The sequence below is a fragment of the Drosophila subpulchrella genome, chromosome 3L (genome assembly GCF_014743375.2).
Source record: "Drosophila subpulchrella strain 33 F10 #4 breed RU33 chromosome 3L, RU_Dsub_v1.1 Primary Assembly, whole genome shotgun sequence".
In the NCBI taxonomy this organism is placed as follows: Eukaryota; Metazoa; Arthropoda; class Insecta; order Diptera; family Drosophilidae; genus Drosophila; species Drosophila subpulchrella.
The window spans coordinates 19,858,982-19,875,719 of NC_050612.1; positions in this window are offsets into that span (position 1 = coordinate 19,858,982).

Below are 16,738 nucleotides of genomic sequence, written 5' to 3' on the forward strand. Positions count from 1 at the left end.
AACGAACTGTAATTAAATGCAACCGCAATTAACACAAAAGCGCCGCAGGTCAGCAAGCCAGACACAGAACTCAACTACCTCCCCGTTCCGGAATCCAGCTGCATTTTATTTACAATGTTTTGCTCACAGGTTACCGACAACCCTGTCCTGCATCCTGCATCCTGCATCCTGCCTCGACCTCAACCCTCCCAAACCCATCCTGTTTCCAGTACCTCTTTGGCTGTCTTTTGCTCGCATGAAGACCACAGAGAGCCGGACTGAGCCGCAATGACCGCCGGCCCTAAGAAGCCAGAGAGAAGCCAAATGGACAAACGCCTGGATGTCAGAGCGAGATTCGTTCTAAAAGATTTAAAAATATTTTGCACTACTGATTAATAGTTTTTATGTATAAATAAATAATACTGGCTCCCAAATATAAATAAATAAATAACAACGCACAGTCAAAACTAATAAAGCTACTTACCCGAAACGATTAACATCTATTCTTGATATATTAAGTACAATTATTAATTAAATTAAGTTTATATTTACGCCCCTATTTTATATATATTATATTATTGTATAGACTATTTTCATCTTATGCATTGGGCAGAGTATAATATTTATTGCAGGAGTTACAATGTATAATATTAGGTTTTTATTAAAGGTTTGTAGGTGAAGGTCTATTAAATAAATATAAACGTGTTAAACTTGTAATACTTCTTCATTATAATAAGTCATTTTTTCAGTGATAATAATATATTAGTCTTAATTTGTTATACATTTTTTGAGCAACCCTCGCTTTTGTCTGCAGCCTTCCTCTGGCGCCCTGAAATGTGTTGAAATGTCGTTTGCTTTGTACGTTTAATTACTCTTTTGACGGAAATAACACAACATTCGTGTATTTGAAATTGGCAACAACAAACTGCAACATCGAGTGGGAAAGAGGGGAAATGGGTGCAGAAATGCAGCTGGAAATACCCGGAAAAATTCGGGAAAAGCCAAGTCTTGGAGAAACTGAACAAGTTGCAAGTGAGCCAAAAAATTGCTGGCTCTTAAATTTCGCCCACGAATGGGGGGACTTAGGTCAAAATGAGAACCTTTCCCTCGGCTTACGTCTTTAATTTAGTTTTGCTCTTAGAGGGTCCCCTCATCAATTTTCCTAAGATCCTTTTTCCTTTGACGGAGTGGAGCACATTAAATGACAAGTTTTGCTCTCGTGCTGCGCTTATTTATTTCTCCGTTTTTATACAATTCCCCCTAGTTGTAGAGCATTTTAATTATATTTGTGCAGGCAGGCAGTCAGCTTTTAGTGCTTCCGGTCAGTTGAATCCGGGGGTCTGAGCAATTGAATTACGCACAATTCCAGGTGGGAGTTGGTACACATGCCCCCAGCCTTCGACTTTATATCGCTTTTCAGCTTGGTCCAAATGCGTAAAAGTTAATTAGAGAATGCCATGAATAAATTGGCTATGAAAAACTTAATTTGGCAGCCCCTCAATTTGTTCTGTTTGTTCCTTTTCTGATTAAGTTATGTACACATTGTCTACATATTTATTTTACATTTTCACAAATGGCTCTATTTATCTGCTAAATGTATAGATATTCTGTAGTTTATTTGAGAAATGTTTAAAGATTACCAATGGATTATAAACTCACAGTACTTTGTTTTATCTATTTGATTTAAATACATTTTGATTGTTTTCAGTTTGCCAGTTGGAATGTATTTATGTGCGGCTTAGCTTTTGGTTTGTTTCCGTTTTCAGCTTGACAGAGAACCGCAGGTTTGGCATTCATTTAAGGGTAATATAATATCATGAAACAAATATAACAAAAATGCACTTGATTATTGCGGATAAATGTGTGTTTAATATGCCGAGGGCTATTTTGACGTTTATTTTTCATTAATCGAGACATATAAAAGCATTCAATAAAATGCTCATAGTTGTAAAAAGCTTAACCTAAATATTTGATTAGGTTATTGATTTATTTGCATTATAAATTGGTTTTATAGAAAGTGTTAAAGAGTTACTAACCTCCTTTTGTATCCGTGTTTATACTTTAAAATTACAATTTCCCTGTAATATTTGTTGCGTCACCTACCTGAAATTATTAAAAAGTTTGCATAGCTTTTCCCCTTACACTTCGCACATATTATGCAGCACCTTCAACTATTTTTCATATACTTTTAGCTGTCATGTCTAAGCTAAACTTATTCTTCAGCATTCTCGGAACTCGTGTTGCTCTTATCCCCAGTTAATTTTCCGCACAATCTTGTGCGTTGTCAGCCACGTTTATTAGCCAGATTTTGAGAGCAGCTAAGCCGGCTTATCACACATATCCGTACACACCCCAAAGACAACCATGCCCACGGAAGTTTTCCAGCGATTTTAACTGCTTAAATTGCCAAGAATTCCGCCCTAAAACAAATGACTCATTTTTATTCATTCGACTAATTTTTTTAGGGCTTACGTAGGAGTCATCATCTGGCTGCCGGCAATTTGTACCAGCTATCGTAACATCTCTATCTCTATGCACCCAAGAATCTTCAGCTTTACCCTCTTACCGACTCTGTGTGTGTTTACCGCAGCAAAATGATTTATTTTACGCTACGCTAAACACACACGTACCTAGAACAACAATATGAGATGAGGATGGAAGGATGCTGACGGCACTCAGAAAAACATCAGATACCTACATACAAAACATTTTTTAAATGTTACATTTTTTGAAAATATTTCTTCAACTCCTCTGAAGTTAGATTTCATTAATCAGATATATAATGTATATAAATTTAAATTTATTCATTTATTTTAGCTTACAAATAAAAATTTTAGGTCGATGGACAATTTTCTAATTTTAATATTTGATTTTAAATATGAATTACAACAGCAGCGTTTTGAAATTACTTATAAAGGTGTCTAAAATTAGGCAGTAATAAATTCAAATTAAAAAAAAATGTTGCTAACCTTTATAAGTGATTTCAAAATTAATATATTTTCTGTAACAAAAATTACAGATTCTAATTAAAAAGAAATTTTTTTTTAATGTATTTCTGCCTATTAACTAAATTCATATTCAATTGTTGCATACTTTTAAACACATTTATAAGTGGTTTCCAAATGTATATATTTTCTGTAACAACACTTACAGATTCTAATTGAATTGCAATTTTTTTTAAATGTAGTTCAGTCTATTTTTCTGAGTGCATATGTTTCGAGAGGAGAACCCTTCCCTGTGGACTCGGGGAAAGCTGCAGAGCATTGGCAACAATAGCGACAAGCGACGCATTGTTACTGCGGCCGGGGCTTTTCGGTTCGGTTTTCGCACTGAGGTTTTCTGTATTTATTTAAGCCCAAACATTTTGTACATTTCATGCAGCCAGACAGCAAGGACGCCGGGTGCTTGTAACCAAAGGGGGGTGGTAACAGCATTTGCTATGAATAAATAACGAATGAATGAAGGAATGGATTAATGAATCGCTGGTTGGTTGGATGGAAGGATGGATGGATGGATGGATGGGTGACGACACAGCTAGCGACGTGTCTCAACTGTGGGCATGTGATTTATGTTCCCAATGCATGGCACTATAATAATCATATGAGGGCAAAGGGGGGAACCGTTGGCCTTTCTCCAGGAACCATGTTCATTGATTGTTGGCTAATACGACCTCGTACCTGAGAAACTCGAAGCTCCGCACCAAACTTGGGCCACTTTCACACATTGGCCACAAATAACAGGCATGAAAAGCTGTCTGGAAAAAAGGGATCATTGTTATGTATGCCACATGTTTCGCCAAATACCCCACTTACTGCTGATAAGCACGTGAGAAAATAAATTCCAATTATAGGATTGGAAAATAAAATGTATAGGAAAAAGAATGTGGAAAATATAATTTAAGTAAGAGTTTCTAAATTTGTGAAAAACTTTTTTATTGCCTACTTGTAGGCGCTAACAAAAAAAATTATTAACAAACCCATTAAATACATTTATTAAAAAGGAAAACAAGAAAATATTTCTTAATCAAAAATTCAACAAGTCAGGCTTACAATTTTATAAACAATTGCAATTAATAAATAATTGTATTTATTATCTACATGTTAAAAAATGTAAAAGGTCAGAAAGAAATCGTAATTTCATTAGACATTTTTATACTAATTTGAAGAATATTATAGAAGTATTTTAGGTGTATGATTTATACGAACCACCAGCTGGCCCGTCTGATTTTTGTTTTTGGGCTCTCAACCGTTGCAGGTGCGTTAAACATTTATGAGCAGCCAAAGCGCAGATTTTAATAGGGATAGTAGGTGGAGAAGGGATGAATAACGGGAATGATAAGGGTAACCGCACAGCAGAAATGATTATGAATGCCCCGTGTTATGCATAATTCATAATGTTAAAGTGACCCCATTGCGTATACGCAATAATCATACGCCATGTGGCACACACGGCTTTATTGGGCACTTGAGTTTTGTTCTGCGAATGCCCAAGGGTGGGTGTTTAAGGGATGCGAACCAATCATTGATTAGAAGGAGACCGCAAAATGACCTTGGGTTCGTCGCTCGGGAGCCAAAATAATTTCTAAATTCGACCCTAATTGGTTGTGTGCCTTCACATTTCCTGCAACTAATTTGTGTGCGTTTGGATGAATTAGTTTTTGGTCCCTGCACCGTCAAGTGCTCAACTGACAGCCACTGACAGTTATCATCTTCATCAGCCGACAAACAAACATCATCATTGGGGGGTCGACATCCCCCCGATTCCTATCTAAATGCATATATATACAGGGAGATATCCCGCTGACGATGAGCAACTGTCATGTCATGAGCTCGCTGAGCTCGCACTTGGCATGTCAATGCTCTGCTTCCTGGCCCAATCCCTCGGCGCCCAGCAGCCAACCTTCAACCTGACGTCCCTGATCCCTCCTGCCACCAGTGGCGTCCCTGCCCCCTCTCGGAGCCATAATTTATGCCGCATGTTTGCCATAACTCAATGGCTGCGCGACTGCGGCGAGCTGAGAATTTCACCGAAGGGAAGAAAGAAGCGACGGGATTGCACTCGAAAAATGCAAGTGCGCCAATTAAGTTAGGAAATCTAAACTTTTAATAGTGTTAAGCTAAGTACAGTTTTGTAATTTAAAGCCTTAAGTGTTTGTCTATTGATCTGACATTTATTATGTTATTTAGTTATACTTTTACTTCAAAAGCTTAAGTTTTTTTTAACATTGCTAAAATCATGGCATTATCATAAATTAATTATTTTACAAATATTTATAGGCTTATCTCCCTAGACTTAAGTTCATTCTTATTTTTACCATAAAATAATTAGTTATTTTTATTTTTATCTGTTTGTAGAATTTCCATTTTAATTAGCTTATATTTTTTTCCAGTGCCTCAGGACCTTCAACTGTGTATTTGCGCGGCTGATGAAGCTCAATCGATAAATGCGATTCTCGGGCTTGAGTTTTCCATGGCCCTCTGCCTTCTGGGCTGCGTTTTTGTCGCCGATTGAGCGAACAATTGCTAGATGGCGGCCAAGATGAATTGCCAGCAATTGTGCGCATTGCTAACCATTTGTTAGCCAACAAGAACAGCGCGGAGATGGCGACTTTAGAGCCGGGCTTAGAGGGCATTTTGCAGTTCCGCAGACCCAGTTTACAGCTTCGGAATTGGGGGCCAAGGCAGTTGACAATGGCATCAGACAAATGGCCCATATAGGGCCATACACTCGCCCCCGATACAAGCCCATTAATAATTATGGTTATGGCCTTCTTTTTTGCCAGTGCAAATGTTAATGGCCTTTCTGTGCCTGGTTCAAATCGATTTTCACCCCATTTTCCGTTGGCAATCTTTTTGCTTGTAAATTGCAAAATACACTCACATATATGGTATCAACCACTGGCCACTAATTAGCCAAAAAACATTGTCATAGCATTTGGCATATGCCGTAATGGTTAAAAACGCATATAACTCTCCATATGCCCATATATATATTTTATTGCCTTTAACCCAAAAACAGTGCTAAATCCGCCTACTACATGTGTAATTCATTAGCCGCGTTTGTGTGTCAGTGGGTGAGACAAGCTTATATTCCGCTAATGGAAACTATCTGTAAATAATTTCCATTCAAATAAAATTGAATTTGCAAATAGGTTGGTCAAAGGAAACTATTCTTTAGTAAAGGGCGAAAAACCACAGCAGGTAATGCTAATTTAAAATCATAGTTTAATAGAATATACATATTCTTCTTTGACTTCATTCAATGCATTACCATTTAAATGTCCCAAATAATATCGCTAGTTAGTTATGATAGATTTAATTACACCACGAGTAACGAGTTTGATTTCGTTTAATTCGTTTAAAGATATTTTTAGCGAACGTGCCAAAGTACCGAAAACGTGTTGAACAAATTGTAACAAAATGTGAACTATCTATTGGCTTAATTTGTTTATATATGTGCACTCTAGTTGAATAATGTTTAATTGTTTTTCATTTGCGGTTAGCTATGGTCACCAAATTTAAATTCTATTTTGGTGGCAGGAGAAAATGCCTGGTGACACTCAATGAAGTGTAGTACTTTTTTTTCGTGGATGAAATTGTCTAAATGGGCCATGATAAACTCCCGGGCTTTATTGCAGGTCAAGTCCTAGCACATCTCTATGAGGAATCTGCTATATCTCGCCCCCTATTTGTCTCCACTCGCCTTAACAAATAAGCATTTCCTTCTGACCAGTCTCGAAACAGGCCGCCTCTAGATATTCTTTTTAGTTCTATTTGGCATAAAGCCAAAGATAAATGGCGAATTCCAAATGCCAACAGAAGTATAACCAAGCAGGAAGGTCAGCCGGCCAAGGGAATGGGATGGGGTCGCACACATAGAAACACACTGGAACCATAGCAAATCTAGCTGGGATTCCGATTGCCCTTCTATCCCCTTAAGCCCCTCCTCCAGTTAGAGGGTCGGATTTATGTGCGCTCATGTCACTGCACACAAAAAGTTAAACAGCGCGCAACGGAAGTGCGACAACGACAACAGACGCAGCAGCCGTAGATATGGTAACCAGGCTCGGGATCGGGAGAGGAGGGTAACCCCTAGCCCGGAACCCGGAACCCGGAACCCGGAGCAGGATCTGGACAATCAGGAAACAAGCCAGGCACTGCAATCGCTCTAGCTGCTGAAATCCCGCGTCCTCGACGTGCTCTCATTATCGTGAATCACCAAACTAAATACGACGAGCATAAGTATATCAAAGGGGACAGACTAGAAAAGAAAAATCCAACACGAAATGGGGGACATTTGTTAGATAAACTAGGGCTATACTGGTTACCTTAAGATTAAACTAGACTATTGGTAGCAAAAATAAATATTATAAAATATTACCACCTAAAAAGAGTTTACTTAGAGATTTGATTCCAAAATAAATTCGAATACATTCAACTTTTAGAGGTTTATTATCATATAAAGGTGCCCAAAGGTAAATCAGAACGTTTTAATTTGTAATTTGTAGCATACTGTTAGGCACTCTTTTTATTAAGAAACCTTAATTCTGAATTGGTCCAAAAATAATTTATACAAATATTTTAATTAAAGCATGGCCAGCAGGACTTTAATTAAAGATTCAATGTATAAATATAGGTTATTTAATTTTGTTTTTACAAGAAAAACACCCCTTAGGTTATATACCACTTAAAATTGCAAATGAAAATGGGCAAATGAATAAATAATTATGACCCGAAGCTATTGCAGTTCTGCACTTCCTCTTCGCTTATCCAAATAAAATGCCAGACAGATTCGATGTCGTAATCCGAATAACCCCGCATACCCTCGATCCGCCGTAAAGTGTGTCAACTAGTTTTATCTCGCCTTGAGCGGCGGCAAAGTCGGAGGCATCAGTTTCAGACCCCCCGCCCAACCTGGGACCCCACTAACGGCATTACCTGATATGTGAGGTGCTGCTCGACGGGAACAAAAAAAATATAAGAAAAATTTGCGAACATTTTCGCTGTTGTTCTCGCCCCGTTTTTATAGCCAGAGCCAACTTCCGTTGCCTGTTGACATATTTCCACTTCATTGGAACTAACAGAGTCAAATGAAGAGACAGCCGCTGGGCGAGATGGCCCGAGTTCTAGCCGGCTTCTGATCCAAAAACACCTGGGGACTCATTCAGGTGAACAGCGGCAGCAGGTTGGAAAATAGCAAAATATAAGGCCGGCAATGAAGACGGACGGAAGCATTGGATACACGGCTCAGCGCTCGCACTAACGACAAATATTTGACACATGTGAGCAGAAAGCAAGGAAGTGGTACACCTAGAAAATCTAGAAAAATCAGAAAGTATCAGAAAACCTTTTATTTTTGATGGCAAATCAGGAAATATATAAATTAGAGGATATTAAACTTAGAGGATCAATGGAGAGACGATGTAAGGCCACAAGGTCTCAGTATATACCAAGTACTCTTACCATAGTGTAGGTTAGTGCTGAGAACTAATTTCGATCTAACTAACACCAATAAGCTACAAAATTTATTTTGCTTATTTAATATACTTTTCATTTATTTATGGTGCGTCTGCTTTCCTGCAGTGTACAAAGCGGTGTTGGAACGCGAAGGCATAGGCTAAAATATGCCAGACATGTGCCAGGACACGCGTACCAGGACGTGCGTGTTGTGGCTGGGGATCTATGGGTCCCACTTGTCCTTCCACCTGCAGATACCCTACTTCTCCCCACACCACAATCTCAAGCCCTTGTGCCTTTATTTTTTTGCACATTTTAATTTGTGTCAAATTGTTGCTAAAATGCAAAACGCATTGTGCGCCAGGAGACATCTCAACCCATTCAGGGCATTCCATTACCAGCTCCTTCCCAATGTCCTTATTCTCTGCGCTTTCTGCTCCTTCAGCCGGCTCCTTATTTTTTTATTTTCCTTTTTTTTTTCCTTTTGTTGCCTTGTTAACACAGTTTTGTGCTTTTGTTTTCATGTGTGTGTGTCTGTGAAGGTTTGTTGTTTTTATTTTCTCCTTATTGTGGCATAACAAAAACACGGCCAAACAAAGGGGGGAAATGACGAAAAAAGCGAAGGGTGAAAGCGTTGGGGAGAAAGGAGTGGGAATGCAGCTGCTGCAATGTCTCCATGTTGCAAAAGCACAACAATAAAAGTTGTTACAAATTCATTACCGAAGGCGTTAAATTTGACACAGTTTTGCATGGAACACAGCGGACGAGGAGAAGGGGGAAAATGCGGGGTGCGAAATTCAGGACGAGGGGCACCAAAGGACGAACAGGACATGCAACAAAGGAAATCAGTCCGATAGGGCAAGGAAGTGCAATTAAATTGCTTTTTACTCCTCGTTATTCAATTTATACTCACCCACAAAAAATCCACAGCTCAGTTTTTTGACAAGTAATTTACTACCATAAGGCGTCATTAAAAATGTTTAAGTTAAAAAATAAATTTATATTTAAATTGATCTTTTAAAAATGTTAAACTTCAAATTCGACATTCTTTTTACAACGGATTTTTTGTTTGGAACAAGGGGTGCTGATTTTCTTATTTGCATTTCCCAATAAAAATCCCTGCTCTGCTCTTTTGTCTCAAGATTTTTTATGTTCTCCGATTTTATTATCATTTCCATTATTTAAATATACTTTATTGAGGATGTGGCCCAATAATTCGGTGACACATTTTATAACTCGTGGAGGCGTTAAGAGAAAAGGATTATTATCCGGTGACATCTCAGCTAACACAATTCGTTTGGCACTTTGCATCTAAATCGAAATTACAGGCACACGCATGCATGAGCAGGACGGCAGGAGGGGTGTGCGAAAGAGAGGGGTGAGCGCGGAGTGAAAGAGAGGGGAGACAACCCATAAAGTATGCAGAGGGCGTCACTTCCGCTTACTGTTCATTGCTCCTGTGAAGGGACGCCTATCTACCCCTCTCTTTCTAGAGCAAAGCACCCTTCTCTTTCACTCAACCATTTATAAACTGAATTTATCTTCAACATTTTGTTGGGGCCTTTGTTGCCCTCGCCTTTTGTTGGGCGGCATTAACCTTAGGGTTTAATTCGTTGCGACTTCCGTTCGGCTGCTGGCAAATATGTATGGGAATTACTCAAATTGCGATTTCCGCTGATTTCCCACTGCCGGCGGCTTTATTCCGAGGGATTTCCTCCCATTAAGAGTAAAGTTTTGAGGCTTTGTCTTAAAGTTTAAAATAAGCCAACCATTAGCTGCTTTTAATTAATGAAACAAATGAGTTCATATTGGCTAATACTTTTTAAAAAGTTATTTAAATCATGTATGTTTATTGTGATTAAATATATTGATATTCCTAGGTTTATATCTTTTTAATATCACTTAATTTAAAAAAAAACAGCAATGTAAATAAAATTCTACACATTAAATTTCATTGTATTTTGACATGTTAAAAGTTAAATTTCAACAAAGTTAAGAATACCTACTAAATCTACACTTTGCACAATGTTTATATTGTCAAGACTCAATACTTATCTCACTTGATTAACAGTATTGTGATAAAACCAAGACAACAAATTAAATTGGAAATTAATTATCACTTTCTTGTGCTCAATTTTGTATGCTGCCATTATTTAAAGCTCCCCTAAACTCATTTAAATCTGCACATAATTGCAATTCGAACATGATATTAATCATGGTTTCCGCAATGTGACATTTGGCTATCGCACGCCTGGACAATTGTTAATGGAGAACCGCATATTCAAACAGCTTGCTCTCCAGTGTTTGCTCAGCTGTGAAAATGACTCGAAAAATGCTGCAACTATGTTGAAAAACAAACAAATGGAACAAATGGCCCTGTATGGGCGAATTCTATTCGCATTTAACCTTTGGCAGCCATTACCAACTGGCGGCCACCAAATGGACAATATCGATTGACCCCGTTTCCGTTTTCGATTGCAATTCGTTTCAGTTTCATGCACTTTACACCCTGCACTTTCACCACCCTGCCCGCCCCCCTAATGCCCAGAATTCGATGGCAAGCGAGCAAAGAAAACATAATTTACTTCCGCTTGAACGGATTGACTTTGAATTTCATTTAGCGTCGGACTCTGGGACCCGGGGACCCGAACCCGAACCCATTCCTACATCCTGATGTTTTCCAGCCAGCTGCTGACCATGCTTAAATGCGGCTCATTTATCAATAGCTGCTTAGCATGGAGAAAGGATGCCGGCGAAAGGACACAAGGAGAAAGTCCTGAAACCCTTTAAACGAGGATTGAAAAAGTTCTGGCTGGAACACATGTCGTATGAGTAATTTTAAAGCAAGCTTTGAGGACGATTCGCAAGGTCTAAGTCTCAACAAATTTTTTTTTTATTTTTTTTTACATTTTTTACAGACCTTAATCTACCATGTAAAATGATGAGAACTAGTTTTCAATTTTTGGACCACCCTAATGTACACTTATATAAAGATTGGAGAAGACCTCTGTCATTTGCACAAAATGGTAAAAAAAATATCGTTCCACACAAACTTTTTTAATAGGAATTACTTTTAGATTTATTGTTTGAATCATTAATGTAACTATAAAGAATATTCGTTTTGGGGTCTTAAAAATTAATATTTTAATACAATTTAGGGAATTTAAAATATAAAATCCATTGCACATTTTTAAATATAATAGAATTAGTTAGGTTACTTAAACATAATTTTCCTATTGATAACAACTATATTGCTATAGTTCTTAAATATTTTCTAGCAGTGCATGCTACTTATCAACCAGTTGCTGGCCAGCTGGGTGAGTTCCTGCATCCCACACCCATATCCCACTGCGAAATGGACAAGGAGTCTGGATTCAAGGAGTGAAGGGAACGAGGTCAACAGCAAGACTCTGTTTCTCGGCTCCCGTTTCCGATTTCCGCTGGCGCACTTCAAAAATTGACTTTTACAAGAAAACAATTGCAGGCAGCGCTGATAAGTGGCCGAGAGCAATGGACAGGCCATGTCCGCGTCTGTGTCCAATGGTCCAATGGTCCAATAGTCCAACAGTCCAATAGTCCAATAGTCAACATGCCATAGGATGGTCCACGTTCCAGCAGACCCCCAGACACCACCTCCTACATCGCCTCCTTATCCTTGTCGTTTTCGATTTCGTCCTGGAAGTCGCAGCTGTCGAATTGTGGGGAGCCAAGGATGGAGGCGAAACACTGGCGAGTAAAATCAATTCTTTATGGCCACGAACGTTCAATGCACTTGCCCAGATATAAACAGGGGAATGGAATGGAATTTCATTAATTCGACTTTTGGCGTTCTTTTATTTGATTGCTAGCTCCCGGAAATCAAAAGCGGATTGGTCTTTAAATTTCAAATTTAATGTACCTTCATTCTTATTGCAAAGAGGAACAGAGATAATATTCTGAAATTGCATTTTCTTAAAGTTCTTATTTTCTATTCATCTAATTAATTTGCCGAAATTAGAATTTAATTATATGTCTGTTTTTTTAAGATTCAGATACTTGTAGCTTTAGGATATGATTTTATTACATTTTATATGTTGCTAAAACAGGTTGTTTTAATATTCTTGTGAAATCTGTAAAGGTAAAATCCATGCTCTCTTTTGCTCATTAAATCTCACATTAAATGCGCTGACTGGCAATAATCTATAAATCGTGCCTAACGAGTTTTATTATCCAGTTATTTAATATAAGCTAACAATTTTATTACTGAAGTTCAAGTGAAGGTGTATCTTATCCTAATCTTATCAATACTCAATCTTTGGATTGCATTTTTTTAGACCCTATATCGATCCGGATTTTTGCCAACAATTCTTTATATACAAAGTACTTAAGTTTCGACTGGGAAAATTAATAAATTGTGTTTCGCAATCGTAGTGTATTTACGGTTTTCGCGGTTAAGTGGCTTTTCTTGTTTCGCCGGCAACAAAACTTTCTTTCCATTTTCCTCTTTTCTTGTGTTTCGACTTCCATTTGTTTTCTGATGGCAAGCCAATATGATTTTCAACCGGAAAAGTCAGTTTGTTCAGGTGCAGGTATGTGCAATTCAATATTATTCCAATATTGTCATTGGGCAATGGGTTTTACACAGCAAATACAACTTAATTATGAGTGCACAGACACACTACGCAAATGCAGGGAATGAAGGTGCGCCCGTACAAAAGGGGTAATAAAAGTAGTTCAGGATAATATTTTAAATTGTTAATATATTGGATTAAATATTAAAAAGGTATCTAAAGGTCGTTTATAAAATTGCACGTATATTGGTTTTATATTTCACTTTTTAGAAGCGTTAATAAAGTATCGAAATATTGTTATTATAGTTTATTTTGCTTAAAGCAACTAATTAAAATTCAATTATTTTGTATAAATTATTTTTGATGCCCAGTTACATAGTGAAATATTCTCAAATACATACTACCTTAATTACGAAAAACATTTAGACTGTCTTAAAGAGCACATTTTATTTAAATTTTTTAAATATTTAATATAAATAGATTGTAACATTCCCCAAAACCAATCCCCATTATCTTGACCACCAATGTAAGCTTCCGATTTTCGAGATTGCTTGAGAGTGGGTTTAGGGATCCATTGGTACTCCTCTGCACCCATGTGCACGTGTCCATGCAAATTTCATTCGGCAATTTGTTATTGAAATATTTTGAACAACTAATGAATTGCAGAACAAACTGCGAACAAACAATTCAAAATGCGGCAAGGGGAAATGGGGGCGGGAAATCCCATTCATGTCCCAGTTAACACTGCCAGTTTGTCTGGCTTTTCAGTTAGGTAATAGCCCTCAATATTTAATGCCAATTTATGTTGTGTGTTCTCTTGTTTTGCATACACGTAGGAGTTCCATCTAACTGGCCAAAGGAGACTCCTTTGTGTTTGTATCTGTTCTGGATATGCTGCATCAATTAAAGGTAATTCATTCATGTGAATATTGCATGACAGAGCCTTGCCAGGATCCACAGCTCCCCTTCGCACCCCCGATATCTCTATTCTCCTGCCTGCGAGTGTTGGCAGGCCAATCGATGGCCATAAGATACCTAGAAAAAAAACACTGAAGAAAATTATATGAAGGTTGTTAAAATACCTATTTCGAAAAATTACTAACCATATTATATTTTCAAAACCAGTTATTAAATGTATGCCTTTATTTTAAACCCCTTTCGGAAAGGGAAGCTAGCAAGAACAAAATTTATGACGCTTTCTTAATGTTTAAAATACATCCATATAGTTAGTCAATTAACAATACCTTACTAGCTATTTAACTAACAAAAAATTATTTAAAATATATATATTTAAAAATATGTTAAATCATATTGTAAAAATTTCTATTTAATGGTTACTGAAAACAACAAATTCATAATAGGTTGGTATCAAACCAACGACTATTTTACTGACCCAACTTATTCTCAGTGTATGCAAATTGTGCAAATGTCGCTCTAGGGAAAGGACTCTGAGTGGCGGGCGGTGTAGCCAAGCCCATTAGCCTCCGGCTGCGTTTGCTCCTGATGCTCCTGCCAAACTCCTGGGCGGGCAAAATGTAAATGTGCATCTTAATGCAGATGTAAGCATTTCGCACCTGACGTCGGTTTATCTTGTCCAGTTGATAATTTGCCAAGATTGTCCCAGGGAAAGGCATAATTTGCCCCAAAGATTATTGTCTAAACCATTGTGTGTGGCTCGATATGCTGATATGGTTTTCGGCCGAGAAGGGGCTTAACTTGGCCGCAATTATTGTCTGTGGAATATGAATATGACATCAATGAAACTAAGATCCCAGTGTTGAGCAAAAGTAATCTAATTAGCAGAAACAAGTCAAAACAGCATATGATTGGATTAAATGGAAACAATGTAGGGAAAATTATTTAGAACTTAAAATCTCTTTACACAATCAAGAAAATGATGGTAAATTGAAACTGCATGCGTTTATGAGATGTGCTCACATACGGATAAATTAAGAGGAATTACAAATAGTACAATTTCGTTCTTAGACTAAAACTCCAAATTAAATAAAAAATTAGAGCAACTCTAATTAGAAACTTGGTAATGATAGTGATTTAATTATGGGAAAATGCATGTTTGGTTCTTACTACTTGTACACGATGCCCTTCAGGGGAACATCCCCATCATGCCTTTTACTGGTTCATTGCCTTTCGAGTTGCCGTCAAGTTTGCCTGCACATCATTTGAAACTTTCTTTTGTTCTATTACGGAATATGAGTTCAGTATACAGGCAGTACAGGTAGGGAAGTCTGCCACCTGCTGTAGGGCCCCTGGGTTAGACATTTGAGGTCACGTCGCTCTGGCTCCTCTGACAATTTCTAATAAAATCAAAAGCTTCAAAAGCGCCCACGCTCAATATCCGTAACTGAACTGGCAAACAAACAGTGGAATCTGAAATCTGCGAGTGACCCAGCTGCGACATGGACACACTGGCAAAGTAACTTGCAAAATAAATAAAACTCGGCACTTGCAATATACTCGACAGTGATGAGAAGGGTACCTTAGGAGGGTACAGGATTGTTATTAGAAGAACAATGGATGCTCCCTAAATATATTAAGCTTACCTACCTGTATTATAATATTTGTTCCACAATGATACAATTCATATTTTAATGATTGAGATATAAAAAAATTTAGATTGATATATTATAGCCACAAATTGCCAAATTATTATATATGTATTATATTATTATTATACATCTATATTATTATTATTATTATACATCATTGGTCGGCAGTTAAGCGAAAAAATTTATTACGCTGCTTGTGTGGCAGGATCCCATGGGCTGCTCGCGCTGCTTCTGCTGACGACCTCTGTTGTAAGTGCAAAGTTAGGGGTATTCAAGAACTACAATATCCTGTTTAGTACCATATCCCATATCCTTCGCATCACCGATACTCACACACAGTTGAGCAGTTGAGCGAACTTTTGCTCACCTGGCGCTTTTCCTGCCTGGGTCGCCTGTCTCCTGCCATCTACGTGGAAATTCGCAAAATATTTGCATGCAAAACTTTAGTCATAATTTCAATTCGTGGTCGGGGAGTACGAGTACGAGTGCTGGGAAGTGGGCCTTTCGGTCTAGTAGCCACTTCCCCGCTTCTATCTCGTTCGTGTTTGTTGTGCATGAGAAAGTTTGCGATTCCTTTTGGTTTTGCTGCGCCTGCGGCATCGGCTTCACTTTCATCATTGCTCGCCTTGCCTACTTTCGACTTTCAAACGTGGTCTATTGATTTTTTTTTAGAACGTACCTACCGCATCCCGTATTCAGCTATTTTTTGGCACGTTTTTTACTGGATGCGAACGAGCAGAGAGATTGAGAGTTGGCATTCAAAAACTGGCAGGCGAAACTATGCGGGACCAAATAAAAATTTCAGTATGCAAGAGCGATTGAAAAGTGCAAATCCGCGGAATCAATCAACGAATTATGAATGCTCTAGGGTTTTTAATAAATGTAAATTTAGTAAATGGTACCATTCCTTAGAACAAATTAAATAAATTCAAAATTATATATTTTTTCAACTGTTTAGAGAAAGATGCGATTTTCTGAATGGCTTGAAATTAAAAGGATTTTATTTCCGAAAGAATAAGTAAATAGAGAACACATCTATAAAATATTTTGGATTGTCCCAGAACTATAACATTGATTTTTAGATACCACAAAGATCCTCTCATACTAATAATAAAATAATAACAAAACTAGTTCCAACTTTTTGGCAAACTTTTTGCCAATTTCAGTAAACCCATTCCAGCAGCAG